An 18,462-nucleotide genomic window follows, 5' to 3' on the forward strand; every position below is an offset into this window, starting at 1 on the left:
TTCTGTATGATGAGACTACTTACTGAGAAGTAACTACATAATCTTGCGATCAGTAACTGATTCTCCTGTGACCAAAGCCAGACAATAAAGAACAGCCGTGGCAGAGCTAGGGGAAAGTTCTGACATTCTTTACACTATTCTGGTGGTATAAACACCTTAACACCTAAACAGTCAGAAAATAATTTCACAGATTTCATTGCCTGCAGAGCTGGGAATCAGAATCTAGCCTTTTCGTCCATTAACCCAGACCAAGTTCATTTTGCTGCTGTCACGTATGTCCCTCTGAGAATAACTGTTGTACTAAGAAGTCAGCATCTGGTCAGAAATAAGAAGAAGTGAAAAGAAGTCAGAGAAGGTGGTTATATCACTTTTGGCTTGGCTTTTTCCTGGCCTACAGAATTTGATGTCGTCCTATGATAATGCTGCTCTGTGACATGCAGTAGGAAGGATTTTTAAAAGACTCTTTGATCAAAGACTATGAGGAGAAAATAGAGGACCAGATGAATGATCCTGCAAAAACTGCAGGCTGACCATTTGCTACATCAGCTCCCATCCTTCCGGCATATGAAGGTTCTGTCCCATCCACCATTTGTTATGACTAGGACGTGGAACAGCTTTAGAACTTGAAATAATCCCAAATGGTTTCCAGGCATATACTAGTGAATTTAGTAATAAAGTCTCTTGAATCAGCATCCTCCTGCCAAAATAATTGCATAGAACATAGGTTTGAGGCCAGTTATACCAATAAAATAGCTGAGGCAATAATGCTAGGGTTCATATTGTTGGTAAACTCAGATGGAGCCAATTGCCACAAAGTAGCTAAGTTTTATTAAGAGAACTTCCATTTATGGAATGTTCATCTGATGACATTAGTATTAAGTGTGTGATATTCCTTATCTTTTTAAATCCCTAAGCATCTCTATACAATAGACATTTTAATATTTTTTACAGATATGGAGCCTAGAAGCTCAAAGAATTTTGTCTCTAGGTAACGCAGCCAGCAGGTGATAGACCTAAGATGCAAACTCATATTGGTTGATTCCTGGTTTGGATTTATTACTATGCAGAGTTGCCTCCCCGAAGAGAGATTTAAGACATGGCTTTTCCATCAAGGAAGTAATAACCTTGTTACATAAATAGGACTCCTAATTGAAGGTAAATCAGCATATATTTGTGAATACCTCTGTGGACATGACACTATTAGTCTGAAAAAAATGATTATGGGATGGTCACTGCCCTTAAGGAAAGATTCTTAAAAATAATTAGACCTTAGATGCCATTAAAAACTTTAATTTATTTTATTTTATCTTTTTTATTTATTTTACTTTTTGAAACAGAGTTTCTGTCGCCACAGGTAGGGCACAGGAGTGTTATCATAGTTCACAACAACCTCAAACTCTTGGGCTCAAGCCATCATCCTGCAGGCTTCCCAGCGGGTGGGACTGCAGGCACCCACCATAATGCCCTGCTAATTTTTCTATTTTTAGTAGAGGTGGGGTCTAACTCTTGCTCAGGTTGTCTTGAATTCCTGACCTTAAGCAATGCTACTGTCTAGGCCTCCCAGAGTGCTCGAACTTACAGGCATAATCTACCGTTCCCAGCCAAAACCTTTCTTTTTATTGATGGGACTCTAATAATTTGAGCCAAGGGTGTCTTTGCCCCAAATTATTTGGCTCCTTGTGGCCAAGCAAGCCAGCATGAGAAGCCCATGGTTGAGGCAATGGTGACAGTGGTTGCACCGGGCATCCTGGGTGCCCAGCCAGTGCACGGGGCCCACTCTCAGAAGGATCCGAAAGTTGGGGGTTAATATTTTGAAGGCTAGAGTCTTGAAATATTAAACGATTTTTTCTTTGAACTAGTGTCTTATAAGTGACGTCCTGGGGGACAGCAGAGTATGTGTGGTGACTTGGAGCCCCCAAATGTGATTTCTGGTCCTGTTGTCCTTCCCTTTCCAGGACCCTTTCTCTGCCAAATGCTGCCCATCCCATGGGACTCTGGGTATAAGCCAGTCATGCTCTGTTCTGTACAGCTACTGTTCCTGCCCTTCACTCCTGGCATGGAGCGGGGTGGGGACTCTTGGAGGGTCTGGTCAGGGCTGGGTGTGCACCTCATGCAGTGTTTATGGCCAGATTTGGGAGCCTCTTTAGCTCCAGGGCCACTTTGCATTCAGTGGGTGTCTCAGTAGGGACAAGTGCCTCACTCACCAACCACTCCTCTTTCATGCCCCAAGGCAGAAACCGTAATCTCTGGAGGTTGATCCATTAAGCATAGAGCAGGGCAGCAGTCCTGTGGGAAAAGAAGATGTAACTCTTTAAGCCACCCCCACTCCTGCTAGTCTGTCAGCCAGAGGGGGGTGGGAGGGAAGGGGTGAGCCAGACTTTTCTACTGGGTCATTGGGCGCCTATGAGGGGCCCTCGAGCACCTATGAGGTTTTGTGGTTGCCAAGTGATTATTCCTGAGCCTAAAAGTTTGTGGGCCTAAATAGCAAATAACAAAGAATGTGGCATATTGTCAGACAGATTCCAGAATTTTGACAATAAAACAGTACAAAAGCTTGTATTTTAGTACTTCAAACTACATTTTTCCTTGCTTTTTGAACAAGGGACTTGCCATTTTCATTTTGTATTGGACGTGGCAAATTATGCAGCCAGCTCTGGCTATTATAAATTGAATGCTTAGTGCATGCTAAGTATTGTGTCGTGTACTGTACATGTGTTATAGCATTTGTCCATTATAACAGCTCTATGACTGAGACACCATTACCAATCTAATTTTATTAACAAGGAAACATGCCTACACTCACACAGCCAGGGAACAAATTCCTAGTTTTGCTTTATAGCATCTGTGGTCCATGCTTTTAACATCTGTGCATTACTGCGTCCATCCTACCTGGCTCCTGGTATACATAAGAGGCCTCTTGCTCAGTCAGACCAGGCTCCTTTCTGCTGTCATGGGCTGCAGAACAAAACCAGACCCTGTCGTGGCCAAACACATCAGGCAGATGTGATCCTGGCATTCACAGAGAAAAAAAAAAAAAAAAGGCAGGGTTCTTATACATAGGAGGAACCCAGGAAGCAAAGGCCCTGAATTTGTATTTTTTTCATGCAAGATTCATATTTTCTATGCATTTGGTAAAGCAAAAACCCTGTGTGAGCTGAGATTTGTTTTGATTTTTTTCTCTTAGAACTCCATAAGCTTAACATGGATCCTGAATTCCTGAATGCATGGGACATAATTTTGAATTATGACATAAGAACCATTACAGCTTTAACTCTAAAGCTATTAACTTGCAGATAAATAAATGTATCGGCATTCTTCTTTCACCGAAGATAGAGTGGGTTTTCTACATTTCTGTTAAGAGTGGGATTGTCTCATCCTTGGAGCAGGACACATCTGCTAATAGATTCTTCCTTCCCTACACAGTTGAAATGAAAGTCAGCTCTGGAAAATCACATGTGTGATTAGACATCCTTTGGTCCTCCATATATCCTTGTCTCTGTTTCTTTAGTCAAAAAATAAATCACTTCTTCCTCCATACCAAACCATTTGTTCCCCAAACATGACCAGGATGCATGCAAACATCTGTCTTCTCACCTCAGTTACCAAGATCTTATTTGTTTGGAGAAAATGACTGTAACACATGAGCATTTCCCTCCACCTTTCTCTCCCCACAAAATGCTCATTTATGGAGGAACAGGTTTCAGTCTCTAAATGATTACTCTATGCCTGGCAGGTGGAGATTGCAGCTCCCATTACGTTAATGATTTCTGAGGTGACGCTGAGGCCCCAGAGGCTGCTTGGCAGAACAGCTAGCAGGAAACTAATGAGCATCCCAGCACGACCCTGGACCATTTAAAGAGGGGTGTTGTAGTGAGAGTGGGGAGAGGAATGAATTAGAGACCTCAGCCTCTGGTAAGAATATCAGTGACGGCTCTTAATGGAGACTACAAAAGAAAATTAATCACCCATAATGATTGGGGTGTGTGTGAATATTTGATTTGATTTTGTTTACAAATATTTTTCTACAGAATGATGCACAGTGTCAGAGAGGGTTGAGAAGCATAATCTGAACTTGATTTAATCATGAGATAGGCACAAAGTGATGGAACTGACAACAATTACAGGAATATGTAGTTGAGGAAGCCGCTCTTTTTCTAATGTACTTATGGTAATCTTGGCTAAAATATTGAAGAAAGCACCTTGAAATTCATGATCTTAAACACTAATCAATTAAAAATTGGAAAATTAAAGTATATTTACAGCACCAACCTAGTATTACATTAGTAAAAAGGAGCAATTGAAAGATTTTGTAATCACTGTGCTTAGATATATAGTTGTTAATCATCTAAGTCACATAATAACAGAACAATACATTCAACGCTAAATAATTAAGCAGATAGAAAAATGTTTTCTGAAGAAATCAGATTTTCCTTCCGTAAAGCTTAATGGGAGAATGATATCTTATGAGAAAAAAATTAATTGTATGATTTATAGGAAACACAAAGTCACACTGATATATTAGGAGACAAAACTAAATATGAGAGTGGATATTATTAATAGAAATTATGAGTTAAAGAATTTGTTCTTTAGCTAAATATCTTCCTGGCCTTTTATCAAATCAGTTAATTTTCTTTGCCCTCAATAGCCTCCTACTTGATCTGGTTCTCTATTTTTCAATCTCTCAACTGAGGAATTAATCAAGACTAATGCTTAAAAAATCTACAAGTTTTAATTTGCAAGGGTCTTAATACAGAGTAACAGATGGGAAATTATACTTGGCAGTTATTGCCAGAATAACTCACCAGACAGGGAATCTGGTCCCTGTCCAATTGTCCAGACCATTTCATCAAAGAGCGAGAAACTGGGGAGAAGGATAAATGTTGACCCTCCTCTCTACTGACACTGTGCAAGCATGTAGTCTTGGGAAGCCAATTTGTTGTTTTATATTTCGCTTTATTACCTGTTTCCAAATAAGGGGGTAATGGGCTGTCTTGGTATGAAATATTGTGAAGTACAGGAGAATTTGTAAACTAAAAAATACTTTGCAGCGGAATGTCTTTACCAAGAAAGGACACCAAAATAAGATGAACAGAGTCAAAGAGACTTAATAGTTTGACAATTGAAAATGAGATAGACAGGATTGGAATTTATTGTTTCAGTGAGCAGAGTAGGAATTCTCACTCTAAGAATCAGATGCATACTCATCAGCCCTTACATATGATATATTTTGTACCATTGTCTGCTGAATGGCACAAAATCACATCAGAGTGCAGCATTGCCCCCATCCTAATGCTACCTCAGAAGCTGGGAAACAAAGGATGGTGTCAACCCCTGTATCTACTCCATTTGTCAAAACTTGGGAATGGGAAAGAACTATACAGCAGAGCCACCTTCCCACCAAGGGATGATCAAGCGTTAAGCATATCATCACTGTTTCCTGAGAGCATAAACGTGGAACATGACCTCAAGTGCACAGGATGTCAGAACCACCCTCTGCTAAAATGACTTCTCCTAAAAGCAGGTGGATACAATGCAATTGACCTAAAAGAACTCCAGATGATTCCCTTGCCTAGGTAAGAAATTGGGATACAATTCTGTTCTGCTAAATTTTAGAAAACAGAGACAAGTAAGATTTGATGCAATCCCTGAAAGACCTCCCTCCCCAACTCACACACATGTAGAGGACTAGATATAGAAACATATATTTAATAAACAATGTCTGGAGCTAAAATAATTCAAGGTATACATAGAGCAACAGAGGCAGTAGTAGCCAATTTTATCAGGAGGAGGAGACGGAAGGCAGAACTGACACAGAGGTAATGATTATTTCATTTGAGATAATCATTTTTAACATTCTGTATTGAACTGTGCGTCTCTTTCCAATCCTTGCTTGGAATCCTCATACTTGAGAATATGCAAGAACAATTTACCTTTATTTTTTGTCATATCTATTTAATTGCCTGCATCTCTCAAGAAATCAACAAGGATGCAGCTTTTGTATATAGTTTTTATTGTGAACAGATATATATAATATATATATGTATGATTTTTATAGACCCACTTAAGGAAATCACCATGTATCCAAATCCAACATTGTTTAGTGGGATAAAACTTTGGGTGTAAGAAAGAAATGATGTGCTCATTTTGCTAAATCTTCCATGTTACATTTTTTAATGCCTTATTTTATAAACGAAACTCCAAAATGGTATTTTTATCTTAGTTTAATTTGCAAAGCTGTTGAGCACTACAGGTAAGTTTTAAATATTTACTTAGTCATCTGTATTCCTTATCATATGTATTTTATATTTATGACTTACTCACCTTTTAAGATTGGGAAAATAGAAGATTTTATTATTTTATTTAATGGAAACTTAGGTTGGGGAATGTGATCTTGTGCCTTCACATGTGTGATTTTGTATGTTCAAAAGTAGATATTACAATCCTCTTGTAGTTTATGAAAATATTGTAACATCTTCATAAAATACGAACACTTCTATCCATTCTTCCTTTGGTATGTCCTTGTGCTGGAAGGTTGTGTGATGCCCACAGTAATGGTGCAATTAACTATACATTGGTCTGTGAACCCACTCTCTGATTTTTCAACCTGTCAGCTTATACTTTGACCACTGATAACGTGACCTTGCAATCCTCATGCAGTCCTGTCACAGTTGAATGCAGACATCTATAAGATTAGGTTCAGGAAATGGAGTCTTAGATGAGAAAAAGAGAGAAAGAGCTCAAAGTCTGAGCAGAGATGAAATAAAGCAAATGCTGTTAATGCTTGGACTGCAAAAAGGGAGCTTACTTCCCTGGCATGTGAATTTGACACCTCCTTGTACAAGAAGAATTATGTTTCTGGTCAACTGCAGGGTCCGAGATCCATCTAAGATGGATAAGACACATATTCGTCTCTTTAATCAAAATGGTTTTGTGATTAACTGGCCTGGGATTTTTATTTTTATTTTGTTTATTTATTTATTTTTTGAGCTTTCCAAGTCAATTTTTATTTTGTATTTATTTATTTATTTTGCTGCCACATACTGTTTTATTTTTTAATTAAATCATAGCTGTGTACATTAGTGCAATCAAGGGGTACAATGTGCTGGTTTCATATACAATCTGAAATATTTTCATCAAACTGATTAATATAGCCTTCATGGCATTTTCTTAGTTATTATATGTAGACATTTGTATTCTGCATTTAATAAGCTTCACCTATACCCATTCTAAGATGCACCCAATATACAGAGTGCATGTTAATAATCCTGAAATAAGGAATAGACTAGCACGGATGTTCAGCATGTATAATTACCATTTTATTCTTTTAAAAAATTTAGTAGTAAAAGTTTATTTTGAAAGTAAATTTACTTCCTTCTTCACTGTTTTTAATGAAGCAAGCTTAATTTAATTTATTTTTGCCAGAACATTATGAAGTACACATATTTTGGTTATATAGTCTGCCTTTGTCACACCTAATAGTACTTTGAAAGGCACACTTACAACTGTGATTTAAAATATAACATTTTATTCTTCAAAAACACTTCTAGCATACTGAATCTTCAGAACTAAAGAAGTTGCTATTAGCCAATGCCATAAAAAAATCATGAAAGTGACGGCACTTGTGGCTCAAAGGAGTAAAGCACTGGCCCCAGATACTGGAGGTGGTGGGTTCAAACCTGGCCTGGGCCAAAAACAGAAAAAAAAAAAAAAAATCATGAAACTCTTATTGTAGGAATCTGAAAGTTTATTTTGTCTAGTCTTCCCCTTTTAAAATATGAGAGAAATATGATTCTGAAAGATGGAATGCTTTTTTCAAGTTGACACAGAAAGGTAGATGGTCCCCAAGGTAGAAGGTCCCCCAAATTCTTATTTCTTACATATTGACATTTCTATCCCACCGCCTTTATAGTTTCTAGCTATATATATACATATATATTATATATGTGTATATATATTATATATATAAATATATATTATATATGTGTATATATATTATATATATAACATATGTATATATATTATATATTATTATATATAGCTTTATATATTAGATATATAATAAATATATATATTATATATTTAAAATGATCAGATATTACTGAGCAACCAGTATATGGTAAAATAGTTTTAAAAGGCACTATCCTACTTGAAGTGCTTAAGCTTTTGAAAGATGTGAAATCTCCATAACCAAGCATTGTCTGATAGTGAAAAATATCACACTTCTCTGATATCTAACTACATTGCTAAATAATCATCGTGAGTGGAATGTTGCACTTTGTGTTGGATTGCTTTGGTGGTCCATAATCTAGGTACAAACAAAGTGCTGGATGTTACTTTTGCTCAGAATGCTAATATAAATATTTGTTGGAATTCATTAGTGCTGAGAGTGTCCCTGTCACATTCTCCCTGTCATAGAAACTGTCATCTTCCATAATCTAAGCCTTCCATAAGTTAGAAACTAATGGGGAGTTAGTCACCTTTTTGTTTTTGTTGCATTGGTGGAACCCCAATTAATAGTGCCTACCTGGAAGGACCGTTTTGCACCTCTATTTCCAGGTCTGTGTTTGGAAGGGCCGTTACATTATTTCCCTTTAAACAAAGCAAGCAAATTGAGTACAGAGAACTCCCCAAGCTCCAGAAGACTTTGCAGTAAAGAGCTGCCCACTCATAATTCAGGATAGTTTAGGAAGCTGACCTCACCTTCCATCACACAAGCTTCCAGTCATCTATGCAGTGAAGTGTGACAAGAACTTTAATAGTATATGAAAACGTATTTTATTATGGGGCCATTAATTTGTCTTGCAGGCTATGTGATGTTCTCCATATGTTACAGGGGAAAGTGCCCGTATGCTTTGAGGTCTTTCCTGAAGAGCACTTTGTTCTTACAGTGTGGCTCTGACCTTGGCAAAGACCAGCTTTGTCCCACCACTTCATGTGTGCATGGAAAGTCATGAAATTACATTCTGCAGTTGTGCATTTTCTTTTACTACCCAAAGATATTTTCCAAGCTTTGGCTTTTGAGGCCCTATTCTGTGAATTTAAGGGCATTAGTACCAAGAGAATCATATTTAGCTCATAGAAATAAAAAATAAAAGGTTCCATTAATTTTACAAAGGGGTCTGTGAGAATATGAACAGGATAAAAGGCATATGACTATATAGATTGATATTTATTACTGAAATCAGATGAATACAATTTGTACATTCTTGTAGTAACTAAAAAAAATTCATCAAACTTGATTCTTAAAATAGATACTACATAGGCATTAAAGGAAAATTTTCAGACAAAATAATTTAGCATAGTTCATTTGCAAACAATAAATAACTCATGAATTATGCAACACTTTGAACAGTAAATGTTTAGAGAACTCTGTTCAGCAACAAGAACAGGAAAAGAAATAACATACAGAAATAACCTAATTGGTTATGGCTTGATGTCTGCCTTGTTTGAAGATATCTGAGCAGTTGAAAACCTGTAATTGGCTGAAAGCTCGGCTGTGATGATTGGTCAAGATTTGGTTACTTCTCCTGGGGGCAGAACACAATTATAAGAGGGACTTTACCTAACAAATGTAATCAGTGTAACCAAATGCTTTGTACCCTCAATGAATCTCAAACAATAAAAAAACAAACAAACAAAAAAAAACTTGGTTATGTATTACAAAAATATACTATCAAATTAGTTTGCACTCAGATTACATATTAGGAAGTTAGGTTACATTTCACTATGTAAGCACGCAGGTTTAGAGAAAACTTAATTTAAGTAAATGTATGTTAGTATATAATGATGTCATCTCTAAGTATGTTTTGAGAACCAAAGTATTACTATCACAATTTTTGTGACTACCCTAATCTTATGTGGTATTTATTTTGCTGGATATTAATAAATAGTATATTATGCTCTTGGATATATAATGAATAGAGAGCAGGGTGGGCAGATGTGAATACATATGGTTTCTGCTTTTAGTAGTTCTTCATAAATATTTGATTAATAAACACATGGGAAACAAGAAGATATATTTTTCTCTAATCATTTATGTGAGTGCTGTAATACAGGAATTTACAAAAGTGCATCGTGTATTTAGAGAATGGAGAATGAGATTTCTCTAGGAGATAACTTTTGGGCTAAGGCTTGGAAAGGGTGTTAGAACTTTAGAAGGATGATATATATCCTTCATGTCAGTTCTTGTGGAATAAGGAGGTGAATAAGGTATTTTATCAAGATCAATTTCTAGTTCTGCTGATTATGCTGTTATGAAAGATATTAGCGTGGTGGGGAGGGGTTGAATGAGTGACATATGGAACATGAAATAATTTTGTGACCTTTTTATAAGTTTAAAAGTATCTCAAAATATATGTTTAATGAAAGATAAATAAGACAGAATTTTGTGTTGTCAGTGGTAGGCAGAATCTTAAAATGGCCCTTATGATTCCCCACCCCTGTGGTGTATAGGACCTATATAGCTACATGTATACTCCCATAATTGCAGTCATGTGTCACTTAATAACAGGTATACTTTCTGCAAAATGGGTAATTAGGGAATTTTGTCATTGTGGGAACATCATAGAGGGTAATTACACAATTCTAGAGAGCATAAGGTATAATACACTAAGATAGAGGTATATATATGTATATATTTATGTTAGAGACTATTGCTCTTAGGTTACACACTTGTATAGCATGTTACTATACTAAATACTGGAGGAAATTGTAACACAATGGTAAGTATTTGTGTATTCAAAGACAAAAAATGTACAGTAAAAATATTGTTCTTAGTAAAGTATCTCAAAAATGGAAGAAAAAGTATCCAATGTACTCAGCCCTACTATGAAACTAATTTATGGCTTTCATATGAAAGCTATAACCCAATTATAACCTAAGAATATAGGGAAGGGGGAGAAGGAGAGGAGGGGCGGGGGGAGAATGGGCAAAGGGAGGGTGATTGGTGGGATTACACATACGGTGCATCTTACAAGAGTACATGTAAAACTTACTAAATGTAGAATGTAAATGTCTCAAAATAATAACTAAGAAAATACCAGAAGGCTATGTTAACCAGTGTGATGAAAATATGTCAAATGGTATATAAAACCAATGTAGGGTGTCCCATGATTGCATTAATGTACACAGCTATGATTTAATAATAAATAAAAACAATTGCTTCTAAATGAAAAAAATCAATAAACAAAAAAAGATTGAAAATGATATACCTACCCAGGAAACTTACATGAATGGAACTTGCAGGACAAAAAATTGCCCTGGGTGAGTCAGTGGGGAGTGAATGTGAAGGCCCATTGCTGTTGATGAGGATGGCCAGAGGCAACGGTGAAAAACAATCATGAGACAAAATCAACTCCCCCAAGGAACAATGGGGCAGACAAGATTCCATGCACAAACAAATAGCTGAGATGTCAGAAATCGAACTCAGAATCTGGATAGCAAATAAGATCGAATTAGAATTCCAAGCAGTAACCCAAAAAATGTCTCAAGAATTCAACGAATTCAAAGACCAAATGACCAAAGACACATTGAGACAAGAAGTCGCAGCCCTCAAAGATCTGAGAAACACAGTAGAATCCCTCAGTAACGGAATGGAGCAAGCAGAGCAAGGATTTCTGACATTCAAGACAAAGTTTTCTTTTTTTTTTTCCTGCTGGGGCTAGGTTTGAACTCGCCACCTCTGGCATATGGGACCGGCGCCCTACTCCTTGAGCCACAGGCGCCGCCCAAGACAAAGTTTTCAAATGCTCCCAAACTCTCAGAAAGGAAGATAAATGGAGGGCAAAAACAGATCACTCCTTCAGAGAGCTCTGGGATAATTCAAAGAAAACCAATATTCGTCTTATAGGGATCCTCGAATGCGATGAAGTGGCTTCACAAGGCACAGAGTCTCTTCTCCATGAGATTATGAAAGAGAACTTTCCAGACATGCCAAGAGATTCTGAAATTCAGATAGCAGAGTTTCAGAACTCCAGCACGACTCAACCCAAATAAGACATCCCCCAGACACATCATAATCAATTTCACTAAAGTTAATATGAAGGAGAAAATTCTGAAAGCGGCCAAATGAAAGAAAACCATTACCTAAAAGGGGAAGAATATTAGAAAAACTGCAGATCTCGCTCCTGAAAACTTTCAAGCTAGAAGAGGATGGTCATCGACTTTTAATCTTCTAAAACAAAGTAACTTTCAACCCAGGATCCTGTTACCCAGCTAAACTGAGTTTTATTTATGATGGAGAAATTAAATACTTTAATGACATTCACATGTTGAAGAAATTTCCGATAACTAAACCAGTTCTCCAGGATATTCTCAGACCTATCCTCCATAAAGACCAGCAAAATCTTCCATCACAAAGGAAAACCCACCCAGAAAATTTTGATCAAATTCCACCTTCCATAGTCACAAAAGGATTAAAAATGTCCACCAAACTCTCGAAAGGCTTATCAATATTCTCAATTAATGTGAATGGTTTAAATTGTCCTCTAAAGAGGCACAGGTTGGCTGACTGGATACAAAAAGTTAGGACAGATATCTGATGCATACAAGAATCTCATCTTACATTAAAAGACAAATATAGACTCAAGGTGAAGGGATGGTCATCTATAATCCAGGCAAATAGAAAACAGAAAAAAGCAGGTGATTGCAATCCTATTCTCAGACACAATAGGCTTGAAACCAACCAAAATAAGGAAGGATAAAGATGGATGCTTCATATTTGTTAAAGGTAATACTCAATATGATGAGATTTCAATTATTAATATTTATGCACCCAACCAGAACGCACCTCAATTTATAAGACAAAACTCTAACAGACATGAGTAACTTGATTTCCTCCAGTTCCATAGTAGTTGGAGATTTTAACACCCCTTTAGTAGTGCTGGATAGATCCTCCAAAAAGAAGCTAAGCAAAGAAATCTTAGATTGAAACTTAACCATTCAACATCTGGACTTAACAGACATTAACAGAACATTTCATCCCAACAAAACTAAATACACATTCTTCTCATCAGCCAATGGAACATACTCTACACATTCTTCTCATCAGCCAATAGAACATACTCCAAAATCAACCACATACTAGGCCACAAATCTAACCTCAACAAATTTGAAAAAATAGAAATTATTCCTTGTATGTTCTCAGGCCATCATGGAATAAAAGTTGAACTCAATAATAACAGGAAACTGCATACCCATACAAGAACATGGAAGCTAAATAACCTTATGCTGAAGGATACATGGGTTATAAACGAGATTAAGAAGGAAATCACCAAATTTTTGGAACAAAACAACAATGAAGACACGAATTATCAGAACCTCTGGGATACTGCAAAAGCAGTCCTAAGAGGGAAATTTATAGCACTGCAAGCCTTCCTCAAGAAAACGGAAAGAGAGGACGTTAATAACTTAAGGGGACATCTCAAGCAACTGGAGAAGGAACAACATTCTAACCTCAAACCCAGCAGAAGAAAAGAAATAACTAAAATCAGAGCAGAACTAAATGAAATTGAAAACAAAAGAATTATATAACAGAACAATAACCAAAGGTGGGTCTTTTGAAAAGGTCAATAAAATAGATAAACCTTTGGCCAAACTAACCAGGAAAAAAAAGAGCAAAATCAGTAATTTCATCAATTAGAAATGGTAAAGATGAAATAACAACAGACCCCTCAGAAATTCAAAAAATCCTTAACAAATATTAGAAGAAAATTCACTCTCAGAAATATGAAAATCTGAAAGAAATTGACCAATACTTGGAAGTACTCCACCTACCAAGACTTAGCCAGAACAAAGTGGAAATGTTGAGCAGGACTATCTCAAGTTCTAAAATAACATCAACTATACAAAATCTCCCTAAAAAGAAAAGCCCAGGACCAGATGGCTTTACGTCAGAATTCTACCAAACCTTTAAAGAAGAACTAGTACCTATATTACTAAACCTCTTCCAAAATATAGAAAAAGAAGGAATACTACCCAACACATTCTATAAAGCAAACATCACCTTGAACCCTAAACCAGGAAAAGACCCCACAAGAAAAGAAAATTATAGACCAATATCACTAATGAATATTGATGCAAAAATACTCAATAAGATCCTAACAAACAGAATTCAACAACACATCAAAAAATTGTACACCCTGACCAAGTGGGATTTATCCCAAGCTCTCAAGGCTGGTTCAATATATGTAAATCTATAAATGTAATTCAGCACATAAACAAACTTAAAAATAAAGACCATATGATTCTCTCAATTGATGCAGAAAAAGCTTTTGATAATATTCAACATCCTTCATGATCAGAACAATTAAGAAAATTGGTAAAGAAGGGACATTTCTTAAACTGATAGAGGCCATCTACAGCAAACCCACAGCCAATATTGTATTGAATGGAGTTAAATTGAAATCATTTCTACTTAGATCAGGAACAAGGCAAGGTTGCCCATTGTCTCCATTGCTCTTTAACATTGTAATGGAAGTTTTAGCCATTGCAATTAGGGAAGAAAAGGTGATCAAGGGTATCCACATAGGGTCAGAAGAGATCAAACTTTCACTCTTCACAGATGGCATGATTGTATATCTGGAAAACACTTGGGATTCTGTTACAAAACTTTTAGAAGTGATCAAGGAATACAGTAATGTCTCAGACTACAAAATCAACAACCATAAATCTGTAGCCATTATATATACTAACAATAGCCAAGCCGAAAAAACAGTCAAGGACTCTATTCCTTTCACAGTAGTGCCAAAGAAGATGAAATATTCAGGAGTTTATTTAACAAAGGATGTGAAAGATCTCTATAAAGAGAACTATGAAACTTTAAGAAAAGAAATAGCTGAAGATGTTAACAAATGGAAAAACATACCATGCTCATGGCTGGGAAGAATCAACATCGTTAAAATGTCTATACTACCCAAAGCAATATATAATTTTAATGCAATTCCTATCAAATATCCATTGTCATATTTTAAATATCTCAAAAAAATAATACTTCGTTTTATATGGAATCATAAAAAACCTAGAATTGCCAAAACATTACTGAGCAATAAAAACAAAGCAGGAGGAATCATGCTACCAGACCTGAGACTGGTAGACTGATCACAAATTGATAGTGATCAAAACAGCATGGTACTGGCATAAAAACAGAGAAGTAGATGTCTGGAAAAGAATAGAAAAGCAAGAGATGAACCCAGCTACTTACCATTATTTGATCTTTGACAAGCCAGTTAAAAACATTCAGTGGGGAAAAGATTCCCTATTTAACAAATGGTGCTGGGTGAACTGGCTGGCAATCTGTAAAAGACTGAAACTGGACCCACACCTTTCACCATTAACTAAGATAGACTCTTCCTGGATAAAAGATTTAAACTTAAGACATGAAACTATAAAAATACTTGAAGAAAGTGCAGGGAAAACTCTTGAAGGAATCGGCCTGGGCGAATATTTTATGAGGAGGAATCCCCAGGCAATTGAAGCAGTATCAAAAATACATTACTGGGACCTGATCAAACTAAAAAGCTTCTGCACAGCCAAGAACATAGTAAGTAAAGCAAGCAGACAGCCCTCAGAATGGGAGAGATATTTGCAGGTTATGTCTCCGAAAAAGGTTTAATAACCAGAATCCACAGAGAACTCAAATGTATTAGCAAGAAAAGAACAAGTAATCCCATCTCAGGGTGGGCAAAGGACTTGAAGAGAAACTTCTCTAAAGAAGTTTCAGACGCACGATCTACGGACACATGAAAAAAGCTCATCATCCTTAATCATCAGAGAAATGCAAATCAAAACTACTTTGAGATAACACCTAACCCCAGTAAGAGTAGCCCACATAACAAAATCCCAAAACCAGAGATGTTGGCATGGATGTAGAGAAAAGGGCACACTTCTACACTGCTGGTAGGAATGCACAGTAATACATTCCTTTTGGAAGGATGTTTGGAGAATACTTAGAGATCTAAAAATAGACCTGCCATTTGATCCTATCATTCCTTTACTAGTTATATACCCAAAAGACCAAAAATCACAATATAACAAAGACATCTGTATCAGAATGTTTATTGCAGTCTAATTCATAATTGCTAAGTCATGGAAGAAACCCAAGTGCCCATCGATCCACGAATGGACCAGCAAATTGTGGTATGTGTATACCATGGAATACTATGCAGCCTTAAAGAAAGATGGAGACTTTACCTCTTTCATGTTTACATGGATGGAGCTGGAGCATATTCTTCTTAGCAAAGTATCTCAGGAATGGAAGAAAAAGTATCCAATGTACTCAGCCCTACTATGAAGCTAAATTATAGCTTTCACATGAAGGCCATAACCCAACTACAGCACAAGACTATGAGGAGAGGGCCAAGGAAGGGGAAGGGAGGGGGGAGCTTTGTGTGGAGGGAGGGTAATGGGTGGGGCCACACTTACGGTGCATCTTAGAATGGGTATAGGCATAACTTACTAAAGGCAGAATAGAAATGTCTACATACAATAACTAAGAAAATGCCATGAAGGCTACGTTGAACAGTTTGATGAGAATATTTCAGATAGTATATGAAACCAGCACATTGTACCCCTTGATTGCACAAATGTACACAGCTATGATTTAACCATAAAAATAAATAAATAAATATTAAAAAAATAAAAAAACACATTATATAGTACCACAAAAATATTTTCTTTATATCTTTATTCTATAAGTTATTTTCTAACTTTATTTTTTTAAACTTTAAAAGCATTTTTGTTAGAAACGAAGAAATAAACACCCCCAAACCTGATTCAGGGTCTGAAGAGGTCACTTAGATATTTTTGCCACTGTCCCCCACCCTATATAGTCAGGCAATTAACCTCTACCCAACATACTCACTATAGAAACTGGCACTGATGCTGAGTCAAGTGATATAATCTACTTTAATTTCTTTTAGGTTGCTCCGTATAATTTTCATAGAGGTTGTGCTAGTTTGCATTCCCATCAACAGTGTATGACAGTTCTTTTCCTCTCCTCATCCACACTAACATATGTTGTTTGGGGACTTTTTAATGCAAGCCATACTCATTGGAGTTAGGGTATATACTATTGTAGCTTTGATTTGCATTTCCCCAATGATTAGATGCTGAGCAATTTTTCATGAGTTTGTTGGCTATGAGTGTTTCTTCCCTGGCAAAGTTTCCATTCGTTTTTTAATGGGGTGTTTTGGTGGTTTTGTGCTGATTTGCTTGAGTTCTTTGTAGATTCTGGTTATCAGTCCTTTATCAGATGTATATTATACAAATATTTTCTTCCATTCTGTGTGTTGTATATTTGCTCTTTGATTGTGGAAGATAAATATATACCTATATAGTCTTTTTATATATACATATATTTTATATTATATATATCTATATATATTTTATATATCTATATGTATAGTCTTTAATTGTTTATCTGTCTTATATATATATATATACTTTTGATTTATATATCAATGCATATTGTGAGTAACAAAGCAAAACAATGGGCACTAAGCATTGGATCTGGGTTCTTTGCTGTTCTCTTCCTGGTGCTCTTTTATCTCTGACCTATTATGGCTTTTCTTCTTCTCTATAGATGACTCATTGCAACAGATACAGTTGTAGGTAATGGCTCTATTCCAATCATCTTGAAGGAGAAAGAGGAAGTCCTGAGATCCAGCTGAGATGTGACTCGTCTGTCACTGCTGATGGAGAGCAAAAGCCTTTTGCCTAGTTTCCTCACCCGTAAAGTAGAGCCAATAATGCCTGCTTCTTAATGTTGTAGCAAAAATAAAAAAAAAATTTGGTGTGCCAAGTGCCTAGAGAGTGACTGGTTCTTTTGTCAGAATTTTGCCACCAAATGCAATCACCAAGCAGTGGTCCTAAGGGACTGCTTGGTGATTGCATTTGGTGGCAAAATTCTATCACCAACGTGACCTGAAAGCTTTACCTTTTTAGTGCTGAAATTACAAAGACTTAAATCAAGTAACTGATATAATCATTTGTCAACTCTGTGTGTTGTTTTATCAATGGGTAGATTTTTTGCTTATTTATATTAATTTGTTTTTAAGGTCAAGTTCCTGGTTTGGTTGACTTTTCTGTTTTTCACAGCATTCATTTACATGTTCAGCAGAATCACCTAGTAATGTTATACAGGTGTGTTCAAATTAATTATTATGCAATTATTTTGTCTTAGTATCCATAGATGACTCCATCAGCTTTATTCCGTAGACCATGTGACAAACATGCTTTCTAATTTATCTTGTAGAATTAATATTCCTCCTACAAAATGCCTTTTAAGATGGCAGAATTATTTTTATTAAATATTACCCCAATAATTCATGTTTCTATATTCAACATTTACTTATGAAGAGCTGCCTCTTAGTATACTCCTCTTTCGGAGTTGCATTAAATTGAATGGACAGATTCTTTTAGAAAACACTTGAGGATTCATTACTGCACCATATATTTCCCTGAATC

The sequence above is a fragment of the Nycticebus coucang genome, chromosome 9, assembly GCF_027406575.1.
Source record: "Nycticebus coucang isolate mNycCou1 chromosome 9, mNycCou1.pri, whole genome shotgun sequence".
NCBI classification, from domain to species: Eukaryota; Metazoa; Chordata; class Mammalia; order Primates; family Lorisidae; genus Nycticebus; species Nycticebus coucang.